The 15,154-nt window shown below is 38.6% G+C and overlaps 1 protein-coding gene across 4 annotated transcripts in view; it reads left to right on the top strand.

The window, feature by feature from the left end:
- The window catches only part of Inpp4b (inositol polyphosphate-4-phosphatase type II B), a 742,657-nt gene that overhangs the window by 134,970 nt on the left and 592,533 nt on the right, over positions 1–15,154 (top strand). For 3 of the 4 annotated variants that reach the window (XM_016006370.3, XM_016006364.3, XM_042277480.2), the window contains exon 2: positions 13,869–13,931. The gene's annotated coding sequence lies outside the window, so the exon portion shown is untranslated. Of the gene's footprint in view, positions 1–13,868; positions 13,935–15,154 lie in introns of all 4 variants that reach the window. The other variant, XM_076571928.1, reaches the window with a different exon arrangement.

Below are 15,154 nucleotides of genomic sequence, written 5' to 3'. Positions count from 1 at the left end.
TGTTTCGTCCCAGTTCTCTCATCTTCATGTCACTTTCCTATCTATGGATATTAACCTCAAGGAGAATGGAAACAAGAATTCTCTGTTGACCTCTTCATCTTCGCTATTCTTCCTGTTTCACACCACGTCATGTAGTTAGCTTTTCACCAGTGTGACAGTGTACCCAACCTGATCCACTCACGAGAGAGAAAGGCTTGTTTTGGCTTCCAGTTTCATACTTTTGAGTCTGTAGTTACTCCACTCTCTTTCTTCAGGCTCATGTTAGGGCCGTGCATCATGACAAGGGGAACATGTTAGGAGATGCCTGTGTAACTCATGGTGGCCAGGAAGGGAGGGGGAGGTTAATGTCATTTAGGGTTCTGATATTCCTTCAAGGACAGTATCCCAATCACTTATGCTCTTCCATTCTCTCACCTCTTAAAGGTACCACAACTGCCCAGCAATGTGACATATGTACCTTTGGGGAAGCAGTCCAGATCTAAATCATTGACCCTTATACCCAAGGGACTGAAATAATAACTTGTATGTCAGTCTTACATTTTGTTTGTTTTGGGGATTGAACCTATGGTCAAGTTCTACATCTTCTAATATTTTTGTGTAAAACTTGTTTTATCTCTAAGTAAAGCCTGATGTTGCTCTGGGTCCAGAATTCTTTCCAGATGTCAAAACCCACACTGTCGCCTTTTCAGTTTATCTTGTAACAATCTTAATTCTCCCTGAGGCAAGTGCTATCCTCGGCAGAAAAGCGAGGTCAAATACAGACTGCCTTTGGATATATTCCCACACCTAGGAGCATCCCTTTGTGGTGTTGTGACTGGCTTCTAACATGCTCTTTTGTGTTCTATGTCTTTTTACCCTGTAGTTTTTTTTTTATTATTCTATAATTGATGTGACAAAAATCAGGACTGGCTGTGCAATTGTTCTCATAAGACATGGTGAGGTATTCACACTACCTAAGTCAATTGTTTTATCTGCATTAATATTTAATCTGTAGAAGGTGGAATATACTTCCTAAGGATCTTTTTATTCATTAATCATTGCATTCAGTGGCAAAGGAGATCAGCAATGGGCCGGTATACCAATTGTCCTTGAGGAAATTGAAATAGGTGGAGAGACACCGAACACAAGGCCAGGCAAGGAGGCAATATAAATTGCAGGCATTGACTGTAATTGCTGTACGGTGGTGGTGAGTGATCCAACCAACAGAGTCCAAACTACCTGGGGATCACTTTGTGGGAAAGCGGGTATTAAAGTTCTGACAGGAGGTAAATTCGGCTAGTGCTGAGAAGAAAGGCCTGAGCCACAGCAGAAGGAGCTGTTGTTAAGAATGGAAATGAGAGAGAGAGAGAGAGAGCACATCGTGGCAGCCACTTGGGACTCTGCCTGATGGAGCAGGAGCGCTATAACAGAAGAACAATAAAACATTCATGGAATGACCATAAAATAAAATAAAATACAGTATCCAATAGACATACAAGTTTTAGGTATTTTCCTGTAGGTAAGCTGGAATTGTGAAAAACCAATACTACAAGATGTAAAATAGTTAAAGTTTGACCTCTTATAGCAGAAGCTATCAGATAGTCACATGATTTATGAGTTAGATCACCCTAGAGAAATTCTCCCTTACTAAGAAGGAAATCAGATAAGTTCTGCATCTCTAAAATAAAAGGGTTCTGAGGTTTGGAGACTATGGGAAGCTGTATCGGGGATGAGCTGAGAATATGCTAGAAGTATCTGTGTGCGGAGGGAGAGGTGCAGGGCGTTTCCCTGTTGGTGTCAGTAAGAGGAGAGTTTAAATCGGTCTCTTGACGCGCAGGGGAGAGCGTGGAAGCAGCGCTTTGGTTTCTGAGAAAGAAAAGGCGAAGAGATGAGCTAGTGAGCAGTTTACAGTGCGGTGAGGCAGAGGCGGCTGGGCAGCGCGTAGAGGCTGCCTCTGGGGATCCTTTGAGTTTCCTTGGGAAGACATATAGCCGACGAACAGATTTTTGATTGATGTAGGTCCCTCCTGAAGGGCTGTCCAGCACCTGAACTAGTCTTGATGGGTAAAAAAGTTAACGGCTGGGGCTGTGGTTGCAGTGATTCGTATGTAAGGTCCGAGGATAGCGCCGATGATGGACCCAAGCCGCCTGGGGAAATGCACCTGTAGTTGACACTCAGCTTTAAATGCATGCCAGATCTGCATCCCAAGTCCTCTTGGTTCAGTGGCTGGAAGGGAAACTCCACTTCTCTCCTCATTCTCTATTTCCTCTCTTTATTCTATCCCTTGTTCCAGGGACATCGGGATACAAAGTCAACCCTTTGGTTAGGAAGGAACAAAGGGAGCAACGGATCCCCCTTCCCGCAGATTAGCTGCGGAGTCTAGCTCTGAACAGAGAATCAACTTTAAATCCCGTTTTCATACACAGCTGAGTTCTGCCTCCTCAGTTAAAACTTGATAAAAACCTCGGGGTGGTAAGAGCCTAGGCGGAGGCCCAATTTCATCCACTGAAATGTTTCATTAGTTTCCTAAAGCGACTGCAAATTCTCAGAGACTGTGGTTTCAAAGAAGAGATGTATGCTCTACCACTTCTGGGGGTAGAAGTCCAAAGCTTTCTAGCTTTATTTCTGATTGTATATTTTCTATTTTCAAAATATACAGAATATGCTTCTGGTTCTAAAATGTTGCCTCTCTGCATATATGTGTGTGTGTGTGTGCACATACATGTGTACCTGTGTGTGTGCATGGATGTGTCTGTGGGCAGGGGTCATGCTAGCAGAGATCAAAGGACAACCTTCTGGTGTTAGCCTTAGCCTTTTTTTTTTTTCCTTATGTGTTTAATACTTTGATGCAGGATTTCTTCCCAGATGCACAAGCTGGGTAGCTGTCCAGCAGGCTTCTGGAGCATCCATCTCTACCATCCATTTTGCACAGGCACACTAGCATTGCAAATGCGGAGGCCAGGACATCTAACTTTTCACAAGAGTTCTGGGATCTGAACCCACGTCGTCCAGCATGCTTGGCAAATACTTTTTGTGTTGTTTTTGTGCACTGAACCATCTCCCTGACCCTAAAATGGTATTTTAAAAAAATCTATCCTTAGGAGTGTTTCAGTTACTGCAAATGCTTATATTTTGTTCATTTTCATCCCAGTGCTGCTGATTTTTGTCCAGAGATTCTCTGAACATGTTAAAGGGAATTGAGAACACGTATAGTACAGTAGGTACTGTCAGAGCAAAGTAGGCATCATATTTTTTATTTTCTAGTTTTTTATATACATGTTTCTGTCTCCCTTGAAAGTCTGAGTCTGCCTGCTTCTTGTTACTATAACATAATACACTGGGATAATTATTTTATAAAGAGAAAAGGTTTATCTTACTTCACTAGTCTCGAGGTGTCACTCCCAGGAAAAGTGGCTCTATAATTTTCAGTGCCTGAAAAGTTTAGTATATCATGGCTGGATTAAGTGGCTAAGCCCATCCTTCACCTTGTGAGCCAGGGAACAAAGAGGAAGAGGATGGGCAAGAGTCCCCAGTCTTTGGGGTGATGCTCCCCACAACCTAAGGTCTTTCTACTGGACCCCACTTTCTACAGGTTTCATCAGGGCCCCATAGCTCCTCCCTGGGAACCAAGAATCCCACACATGGGCTTCCTAGAGAAGGGTATTCGATATCCAAACCATGACCCAGTCATTCAACGACTTTCCTGTCCTGTGAAATTTTCATAGTGAAAACGAATTGTCTGCTGTGTCTATGTAGAGACTGTGTTTTAGATTACTTTTGAAATATTTTTCCCATGTCATCATCTTCAATTCCGTACAGATTACTTTTCAATCTGCAACTTCAACACATTTATATGTTGTTTAATGCTGGCAAGCTTACCTATTTCTTGGCATAATTGTCTGGACTATGTTTCCCTAATTACAGCACACCTTTGTTCAGTTTATTTTTTGTTCATTACAGTTTCTCTCTTTTTTTTTTTTGGTTTTTCGAGACAGGGTTTCTCTGCGTAGCTTTGCGCCTTTTCCTGGAGCTCACTTGGTAGCCCAGGCTGGCCTCGAACTCACAGAGATCCGCCTGGCTCTGCCTCCCGAGTGCTGGGATTAAAGGTGTGCGCCACCACCGCCCGGCACAGTTTCTCTTAAGTGTGTGAGAGTCTGGCTTTTTGTAGATGTTTCTGGAATGGAATCAATACTTCACCAGAGAAGACAAGGTTAGATACATTAAGAGAACCTTAAAGACTATCACAGTTTGTTGGAGGGCTTCTTAAATCCATAGTCCTCTGCAAACTCAAGATGTAAGCCTTCAGAATAGCTTGATAGCTTAGAGATGATCTTCCTGAAACATGATTCAAATTTTATTACGTATCTGCCAAAGACCTAAACTGAGTGTTTCTTTGTCGATCACAGAGTTTGATTAAATAACAAGGAAATGAGGAAATTTCCAGTGTGCTATGGTTTAGTCATCTCACTCTGCCTCTCTCTAGGATGTTGACTCTCAATAGGGCCATAAGACTTTTCTAAAGCAGAAAGTTGCTAATAATTCTAATAACTACACCGATAATTATATTAGCTGACACTTGTTATGCTTAGCTGGCACTGTCTCCTGGCCTTTAGATTTATTTATCTCACTTAATCATCATATTAACTCTATGAAGTAGGAAGCATAATCAGTCCTGTATTGCAGAGGAAAAGTGAATGCACGCAGAGTTTAATTTACTTGCCTGAGTTCTCACAGCTGGAAAGTGTGGCGATTGCAGTTAAATGATTATTCTGATAATGGCTGACATAGCCGATTATTTAATGCTGCTTTTAACTGTTACCATTCCTCCAGTTAAATAACTTCCTTAAAGGGTGAATTTCAAATTCTCACCTACTTACATGACAGCCCTCTCTGCACAGCTATTGCTCAGCCCTGAATTTCTCATCCTCCAATCCTAACATTCAGATAATGATGCAGTAAAATCTTTTATGGGACACTCCTTGAGATTGTTATATGCTCAGGGAGGAGACAAGATATATTTCCATAACTTTTGACTCCCATAGAGTGTTTCCCTTCCTGTTCACAGCATAGAAAAGCTTGGGAATCGCATCTCCTAAGGAAAGTTGTAGATGTAACCAATCGTATTATTAAAATAAGAAACACAGAGCCAAGGTAAAAGAGAAAAGCCGAGAGGTCAGAGCTCAGAGATAAAATCTTACCTCCTGCAGTGCTCCTAGCTTCCCCGAGAGAGGGCGGTACTTCCTGTGTCCCTGTTTAAATAATCTTTCTGTTCTGCCTTCTCATTGGTTGTAAACCCAACCACATGACTGCCTCATCACTGCCTGTAAGTACCGCCCTCCAGGTCTTAAAGGCGTATGTCTCCAATACTGGCTGTATCCCTGAACACACAGAAATCTACCTAGCTCTTCTAACCACCACGCTCTTACTATGGCTCTAATAGCTCTGACCCCAGGGCAACTTTATTTATTAACATAAAATTAAAATAACATTTCAGTACAAATAAAATATCACCACATTTCCCCTTTTCTATTTTAATAAAAAGAAAAAAGGCAAAAGGTTATAACTAACAAAAGAAAAACTATATACAAAAGTACAATAACTATATACAATATATACAAGTAACAAATACCTAAACGATGTCTAGTCCATTTGTATTTGACAAATCAGAGAAAATAATTCCCTTATCTATCCTATTTTAGTAAGTCCAAAATGTATCTAATTCACTTTCTATCCTAATTAATCTTCAACTATAACTAACTAATCTTCAACTCCCTCAGAGACCCAAGAAGGAAATAATATTAGCTAACAAAAATAAAAACAGGAAGTGCACAAAAGCAACTTCCAAAAAATTTGTGAGTTGACAGAAACAGCCAGCTGCCTGGACAGTCACCTGAGGTTTCTCCACAGTGTTGGGGCATCATCTTCAGCCTATAGGCTTAGCGTATCTGACAGACTCATTTGTGAAGTAGGTTGTACACAAGGTCAACAGTTCAACCTCACATTGGGTGAGAGCAGTCCATATACCAGAAACACCTGAATTCCACTAGTGTCATGTCATGATTCAGGATTTTAAATTCTGGAAATTGTTGATGGTTTTTGAATTCAGCTGTCCATTCTTCTTGGCTGTGTATATATGGCTTCATCTAAGCATGCCCTTCTCCACATCCCTCTATTAAATGCCAGTCTACTATTGAGAGGCGTGAGCTTTCAGTTGCTGTTCCATTGCACAACAGAAGCCATCGGCCCACTGCCTGTTCAGCTGTCTTTGAAGAAAAGGACACTGTACCTTTTCTGGATTGTGAGGGCGACTTCAGGGATGGTGCCATATTGTCCTGGCCTCAGAAGATGCCTTTTGATAAAGCCATAACCACACTTGTTTTGGCAGGAATTGGTAGTCCTTTGTTTCGTGTTCTGTCTGTCCATTTTTTCTGTTGATTTGAGGATACTTTGTTGTCCAGTGGCTAACTTTTGCCACAATGAAAATTAACTCCATATGCAGTTTCTTCAATGCCCATATTTTCTCTGAAGTAGATTGGTACTGCCAGGAGCCGACATGTCTCAAAAAAGAAAAATTTCTAAGTTATTAAAACATTTTAAATGCCATATTCTGTAGATCTCTGAAGGGTTTGAAGATGACCTGTCTAAAATACATCTGCTCAATTTTTAAAACATATCTAATATGACTACAATTTCTATTGTAATGTCTAACTACTAACTTTCATTTCTTTATATCCTAATAGTTGGTAATAATGTAAAGTATTTAAAACTAGTAATTGTCTTTTTCTTTTCTTGTCTTTCTTTCTTTTTTTTCTTTCTTTTTTTTTTTTTTTTTTTTTTAAAAAAACAAGAACCTTAAATCTAATCTCCTTTGGTTAGCCTTTTTCCTAACCCTTGAAACTTGTAACCAACCCCCCTAAATAATGAAAATTATCCCAGACCCAAAACCCATTAAAAGAACCAAAAAAAAAAAAAACCACCCGCCCCACACCACCTCTTTGGGAATGTGGGCGTCATATTCTTAAAATTGCTTCCTGCTGGGTATGGGTGAAGTTATCTTTATCCTGAAAGAAAAATTTAGGTTAATTGTCAAATTCTAGGAAAGGTAACTATATCCTTCATTATTATCCAGTCTGTGTATAAAGCCAAAGTTCAGGGTTTATCTCAAGTCCTTATTCAAGTAGTCTTTGAGACTGGATCATCTCAGCTAGGCATCTCAAAATTGTTCTGAGCACCTTGTAGTTCAAAGCTGATCTGTAGATGATGTTTGTCAGCTTAGTGATATTATTATTGTCCACGTGGAATTGTTGTTGTTGTTGTTGTTGTGGGGCCCCATCTTCTTTCCGGAGACTTCAGTTGATGTTAGGCCTGGCCGTGATTTCCTGCAGAAAACTGATAAGAGACTCGAACACAAAGACATATATATGCAGCTAACTGAAGCCTTTTTTCTAGAATTAGTTAGTACTCTATATGACCATTCATATCTTAACAAAGTTTAAAATGTATATATATATTAATCTTGTAAATTTTGATATAAAATTTATACTTTAAGAAAAGTTTAAAGAATCAGAATAGAATCAAAGAGTTGAGATTAGTAATAGAATAGTCCCTTAATTAATTTGGCTTTTGTCCTGTCCCATAGCAGAAAATGGCTCTTTTATTCTGTCATGATACAGGGAGTTTGTATTTTCATTTTAACAACATGCTTGAGTTTAAAGAAGGAGAGAGCCATTCTCCAACTCCAAAGTCAGCTTTAAATTTTAATTGAACTGGGACTATTAGAAAACCAATAGTGTTAAATCTTTAGAGAAAAGCAGAAACAAACATTTAAGAAGACATAAAATTTTTTAGATAATATATACCCATATGCCATATACTCCAATATACTCTGTTTCCTGGGATAGATGATCTGTCCCTTTTCTTCAGTTGTCTCATTTGTCTTGTGTTCTTCAGATTCCTTAACCTTCATTCTCCTAAAAGACAAAAACAAAAACCTTCCCCCAAGACTAATTTTGGGGATGTTCCTTTTTGGCAAGTTATTATCTGATTAAATGAAAAGACATGTGTTACAGGTACAAGTTAGTTTAAATTGGATGTTCATGCTGATTGATGAACTATCACCTCCTCTAATTAAGAGGTTTCTCTTGTTCAAATCGAACCTTTATCAATTTTGATGGTACCCACAGCTTATCTTCTCCTATAGAAACAAAAGCAAAACCTCGTCCCCAACGTAATACATACCCTGGCTTCCATTCTGAGGTCAGCACATCCTTAAAGTATATAGGCTGATTTAATTCTGTAGTTTTTTCTATTACCCAATGTCTCTCTGCAGCTGTTGTTCCTTTCTCATTGGCATTCAGAAAATTCAAAGTTAATAGAGCATTATGCAGTCTATTTCTGGGGGTTTTTGTTACTCCTTTCTGTTTATTTAGCATATCCTTTAGAGTTCTGTTTGACCTTTCTATAACTGCTTGACCTGTAGGATTATGTGGTATACCTGTAATATGCTTTATATTGTAATAAGCAAAAAACTGTTTCATTTTAACAGAGACATATGATGGAGCATTGTCAGTTTTGATTTGTGCAGGTATACCCATAATGGCCATAACTTCTAGCAAATGAGTGATTACAGAATCAGCTTTTTCAGAACTCAGAGCAGTTGCCCATTGAAATCCTGAATAAGTATCGATAGTGTGGTGTACATATTTCAGTTTTCCAAATTCTGCAAAGTGAAACACATCCATCTGCCAGATTTCATTTCTCTGAGTACCCTTTGGGTTACATCCTGCTGGTAATGGCGTTTGATTATAGAAGGAACAAGTAGGACATTTCTTTACTATTTCTTTGGCTTGTTGCCAGGTTATGGAAAAATCCTTTTTTAAACCTTTACTATTGACATGATGTTTTTTATGAAATTCTGAGGCCTCCAGCACATTTCCTACCAATAATTTATCAATCTCATCATTGCCTTGTGCTAAAGGGCCTGGCAAACCAGTATGAGATCGGATGTGAGTTATATATAAAGGATGACTCCTTTTCCTGATTGTATCTTGTAATTGAATAAATAGTGAAGTTAATTCTGAAGCATCAGGGATAAATTCTGCAGTCTCAATATGTAATACCACTCTTTCAGCATACTGAGAGTCAGTTACTATGTTGAGAGGTTCTGAAAAATCCATTAATACCAACAGAATAGCATACAATTCTGATTTTTGCACTGAATTATAAGGACTTTGTACCACTTTACTTAAATTTTCTGATTTGTAACCTGCCTTTCCTTGTTTGTTGGCATCTGTATAAAATGTACGAACTCCAGATATGGGTTTTTGCCGTACAATTCGAGGCAAGATCCAATCAGCTCTCTTTATAAAATCAATTCTGTTGCTTTTGGGATATTTGCTGTTAATTTCTCCCAAAAAATTACTGCAAGCTCTTTGCCAAGGTTCACTTTCTGTCCATAATTTTTCAATGTCCTCCTTAGTTAAAGGTACGACAATTTCTGCTGGGTCTATTCCTGCTAATTGACGAAGTCTCAATTTTCCTTTCCAAATCAAGTCAGAGATTTTTTCCCCATAAGTTTTTAATTTTTTATTTGGTTTATTTGGTAAAAATATCCATTCCAATATAATATCTTCCCTCTGCATTAATATTCCAGTAGGGGAATGCCTAGAGGGTAAAATAACCAAAATGCAATCCAGCTTTGGATCAATACGATCCACGTGCCCTTCATGTACTTTCTTTTCTACCAAGGCCAATTCTTTCTCAGCTTCAGGTGATAATTCTCTTGGACTATTTAAGTCCTTGTCACCTTCTAAGGTTTTGAACAAATTAGTCAGTTCATCATTTTTTACCCCAACAATAGTTCGTAGATGAGAAATATCTCCAAATAATCTTTGAAAGTCATTAAGAGTCTGTAGTCTATCTCTCCTAATTTGCACCTTTTGGGGTCTAATTTTTTGTAGCTCTATTTTATATCCTAAATAATTAATAGAATCTCCTCTTTGTATTTTTTCAGGAGCAATTTGTAATCCCCAGCAAGGCAAAATTTTCTTTACTTCTTCAAACATTCTTTCTAAAGTATCTGCATTTGAGTCAGCTAGTAAAATATCATCCATATAATGATAAATTATAGATTTAGGAAATTTTTTACGTATCACTTCCAATGGCTGTTGTACAAAATATTGACACAGAGTTGGGCTATTTAACATTCCCTGTGGGAGGACCCTCCATTGAAATCTTTTAACCGGTTGAGAGTTATTATAAGTAGGCACTGTGAAAGCAAATCTTTCTTTGTCCTTTTCTTGTAAGGGTATTGAAAAGAAACAGTCTTTTAAATCAATAACTATGAGAGGCCATCCTTTTGGTAACAGAGTAGGCAAAGGAATTCCAGATTGTAGAGAGCCCATCGGCTGAATTACTTTGTTAATTGCTCTAAGGTCTGTTACCATTCTCCATTTACCAGATTTCTTTTTAATAACAAATACAGGAGAATTCCAAGGGCTGGTTGACTGTTCAATATGCTGAGCATTTAACTGTTCTTCTACCAGCTCTTCTAAAGCCTGGAGTTTCTCTGTTGTTAAAGGCCATTGCTGAACCCATACAGGCTTGTCTGTTAACCATTTTAAAGGTAGAGCTGTTGGTATTTTTGGAGGATTATCAGTTGTTGTGCCCTGTTCTTGTATAATATGGATGGCTGGTGACCACTCAAAATAATGCCTTCTAATATTTCTCTCAGAAACATGTGCTAGTTTATGATTTGTTTCTGAGATTGGAGGGATTTTAATCTGAGTATTCCATTGTTGCAACAAGTCTCGACCCCACAGGTTCATAGCTATGTTAGCGACATATGGTTTTAATTTTCCTCTCTGTCCTTCTGGACCTATACATTCCAGCCATCTTGCACTCTGTTTCACTCCAGATAATGTCCCAATTCCTAACAGTTGAACGTTTACCTCCTGAAGAGGCCAAGCTGGATGCCAAAATTCTGGTGCAATTATGGTAATGTCCGCACCTGTGTCTACCAGACCAGACAACAAAACACCATTTATTTTTATCGTTAATTTTGGTCTCTGTTCATTAATAGAAGTTTGCCAAAAAATTTTCTTTATGTTTTCTCCTGAATTTTCTATTCTCTCTGTTTCATCATCCTGACCAGCATGATTTATTCCAATAGTCATTTGGTTATTTAATCGCTCAGAGCAGGGATTTCCTCTACAGCTGCAGGAAAGGTTTGAACTGGTTTTGCTATGGGGGCCTGCATGAGGCCCCTCCGGGAGTTTCCCGAAAACTGAGGCAAAGGATTACCCTGTCTGTCTTTTGTTGATCTACATTCGTTGGTCCAGTGTTTTCCCTTACCACACCTTCTGCATACTCCAGAAGGAAGGGACATTCTGTTGCCATTGTTCCTTGAAGAAACATTGCTTCTAGGAATGACCTGTTTACAGTCCCTTTTAAAATGTCCTTGCTTTCCACACCCAAAACATCTAACACTCCTCAAACCTTTTGAAATTACTTCTCCTACCCACGTATCATGCTCATCAACCTCAACATTAATTGTTTCTCTAATCCAATCTTCCAAAGGTGCAGATCTTGCCCTTAACAGCCTGATTATTCTTTTGCATGCTGCATTAGCATTCTCAAATGCCAAAGCTTCAATTATTGCCTTACTAGCTTCTGATCCTGAGACCATTCTGTTTACTGCTGAAGCCAGTCTTTCTAAAAAATCTGTGAAAGATTCTTTTGGGCCTTGCATAACCTTTGTGAATGATTCAGATTTTTTTCCTGGTTCCTCAACTCTGTCCCATGCATTCAAGGCTGCCATTCGACATAAAATTACGGTTTGAACATCATATAAACATTGTGTTTGTATTGAAGCATATTGGCCTTCTCCAATAAGCTGATCCTGACAAACTTGTATTCCTTTATCCCTCCATTGTGTTTCTACGTTTCTAGCTTCATCCTTAAACCACGTTAGAAATTGAATTCTCTGGCTGGGTTCCAGAACAGCTTGTGCAAGGTCCCGCCAGTCCTGTGGTATAATCCTATTATATGTTGACCAAGAGTTTAACATTTGCTTTACATATGGGGAATGCATGCCATAAGATACTATTGCCTCCTTAAACCTTTTAAAATCCATCAGTTCAATTGGAGCCCAGATATTTTGTGTAGCCATTTGATCAGGCATCTGCTGTACGGTTACAGAATAAATTAAGGATGATTGTGTGAAAACAGGCTTTCTTTCTGTAACCTTATGATCCAAACTTGAACCAACTTCACTGTTAAAATTAACAGGTTTTTCTAAAGCTGTTATCCTGGCACTTAAATCGACTATCTTTTTAAATAGTAAAATGAGAATAAGCATGGTGATTAACTGCATAATTCCCATAATACTAATCTTTTCATATAGTTGTTCCATTGTCAGACTGCCTAAAATTTCAAACAAAACCCAATTTTCTTCCAATGTACACAGGAAACCCATTTTTTTAAATGTGGAAAAAATTTGTCTTTTAAATAGTTTCCTTTATGACTTACCAAATCTGCGTAGAACAGTAGAAATCCGAGCAAATTTCAAAACAGCCACCTAGAGTCCTAGGTGTAAATCCAGAGAGAGAGAGAGAGAGAGAGAGAGAGAGAGAGAGAGAGAGAGAGAGAGAAACAGAGAGACAGAGAGAAAGCAAGAGAGAAAGCGAAAGCGAAAGTGAAAGTGAAAGTGAAGGGGTAGCTGGCTAAAGCTTAAAGCCAGCCACTTGTTCCCTCTTGAGCCGAGTCAAGGCTTGGCTTTACAGCCAGGGGCCCTGTTTAGCAGGGCAGGCCTGAGCTGTTTGTAGCACTGGCTTTAAGCAAGCAGCTCACAGTCCAGCCTGAGCCCAGACCTGGGCCGGGGCTAGGGAGCCGGCTGCTCCGGCTAGGGAGTCGGCCCCAAGCAGTTTTTAATGGATTCTTGTCACGTTGGGCGCCAGATGTAGATGTAACCAATCGTATTATTAAAATAAGAAACACAGAGCCAAGGTAAAAGAGAAAAGCCGAGAGGTCAGAGCTCAGAGATAAAATCTTACCTCCTGCAGTGCTCCTAGCTTCCCCGAGAGAGGGCGGTACTTCCTGTGTCCCTGTTTAAATAATCTTTCTGTTCTGCCTTCTCATTGGTTGTAAACCCAACCACATGACTGCCTCATCACTGCCTGTAAGTACCGCCCTCCAGGTCTTAAAGGCGTATGTCTCCAATACTGGCTGTATCCCTGAACACACAGAAATCTACCTAGCTCTTCTAACCACCACGCTCTTACTATGGCTCTAATAGCTCTGACCCCAGGGCAACTTTATTTATTAACATAAAATTAAAATAACATTTCAGTACAAATAAAATATCACCACAGAAAGTAATCTGCAATTATTTACAGCCATCCTACAATTTCTCATCTTTTGATGTCTGTGGAAAGACACAGACTTTCATGAATATTTTAGAGCCCATCCTCACAGGGAGAGGGAGGGGAGGAAGTTTGGATAATTGCAAATTCCATTTCAGTCTTTTGTGTTCCCATAAATGTTGGGTCCCAACATGGCTTACAGCTTGTCTTTTGAAATTACGGAAGCTAAAGCTTTTCCTCGCTAAGTGCAAATCTTATTTCTGTGTGAGAAAAGAAAAGAATCAAAGGAAAACAGGCTGAGGATCTGCCACAGTCACCCATGTTCTCAGCTGCAGGGGAGAAAGGACCTTTGGGGAATTATTTGGCATTTAAGGCAAGTGGCTCCTGAGGCAGCTGCTGAAAGAAGCTGAGTATTGTGTTAAATGATTCTCTTCTCTGACCTTTATTACTAATGAATCTTCTTTAAGAAGCATTTAGAGAGTAAAAAGAAAGGTTGTTTTTATTAATCTTCTCTCTCTTTGCCCACAGAACCCAAAGAAATGGTGTCACCTGGCAAGAGATCTGGCGTGTTTTATGAAAATTCAGACCAAGGTAGTAGTACTTATTTCGAATTAATGTTTTTTACAGTCTGTTAAGTACATGGAATTGTTGACACTCTTTCATGACTGAGTTTAAACACCGAGTGAGTCTTCAAATCAGGAATTTATTTATCTGAAAAGTAGATGGAAGGATTTGTGATGATCACCATATTAATAAACTGGACAATAGAAATTAAAATACAAAACAGCTTACAAAAAATTGGGAATAACCATTAATTTTTTATTTTTTTCATTTATATGAACAAAATCTCAAGAATTTTACATTTTCTTTTTTGAAAATAAATCAAATTGGTGAACCATGTTTACAAATGGCAGGCAGAGAGAGAAGTGAGGTTTTGTCAAGATACAGCGAGGGGAGGAGCTTATCTTTTATTTAAGCATCAGTCAGAAGGCTTTGCATATTAATTTTTGAATATACAAAGCCATGTTAATACAGCTTTCTGGAAAACTTCATCAAGTTTTGTGAAGATACTCTTATATAAAACATGTGTTTTCTCTGGGAAGACTGAATTGCATCACGCAGTTGTTGAATAGCGTGCCTGATTATGCTTAACAGATTGCATATTTAGCTGCTAAATTTTCAAATCGCTATGTGATTTATTTACATATGTTGTCCTAAGAGTCTGAAAACTCATGCAAACATTCTAATGGCATAGACATGAAAACAAAGTGAATAGAGACGAGGACACATAAAACCTGTGTGCGTTACAGATACAGATTTTGCAGAAAGAGTTCAGATGGGTTAGAATTGTGAATGGATCTAGCTGTATCTGTTGGATACTATACTCATATAGAGCCATATTGAGGTATATTATTTAGTTGTATGCCAATTGGAACTAATTGGCTTTTATTTTTGATTAATTGTTGAATATACCAAATCCAAATGAGAACAGAAATTAAGATAGAGTTTTTCATTTAGTGAACATCAATAGAAAAACTGTTGCTAAATTTTGATTTTCAGTTGGTCAAAGCTAAATTGTTAAATTGCCTTATAGATGAGGGTGGTGTTTCTGCTTATTTTTTTTCTTCCTTGATTCTTAAAAGGAGAGGCAAACCCCTGAGAAAACTTGTACTTCATAAAGGAGATATTTGAGTTATAGTCTTCTACCCAGGTTTTCTTGGCATTAATATATCTTCAAAACTTAAAAACTGTGCCTTGGGATGGCCTCCAAGGCTCAGGAATCATCAGAAAAGAGTGGGTAGAAAGGGTGTAGG

The sequence above is a fragment of the Peromyscus maniculatus genome, chromosome 5 (assembly GCF_049852395.1).
Source record: "Peromyscus maniculatus bairdii isolate BWxNUB_F1_BW_parent chromosome 5, HU_Pman_BW_mat_3.1, whole genome shotgun sequence".
Classification (NCBI taxonomy): domain Eukaryota; kingdom Metazoa; phylum Chordata; class Mammalia; order Rodentia; family Cricetidae; genus Peromyscus; species Peromyscus maniculatus.
This window is presented reverse-complemented; position numbering and strand designations above follow the sequence as displayed.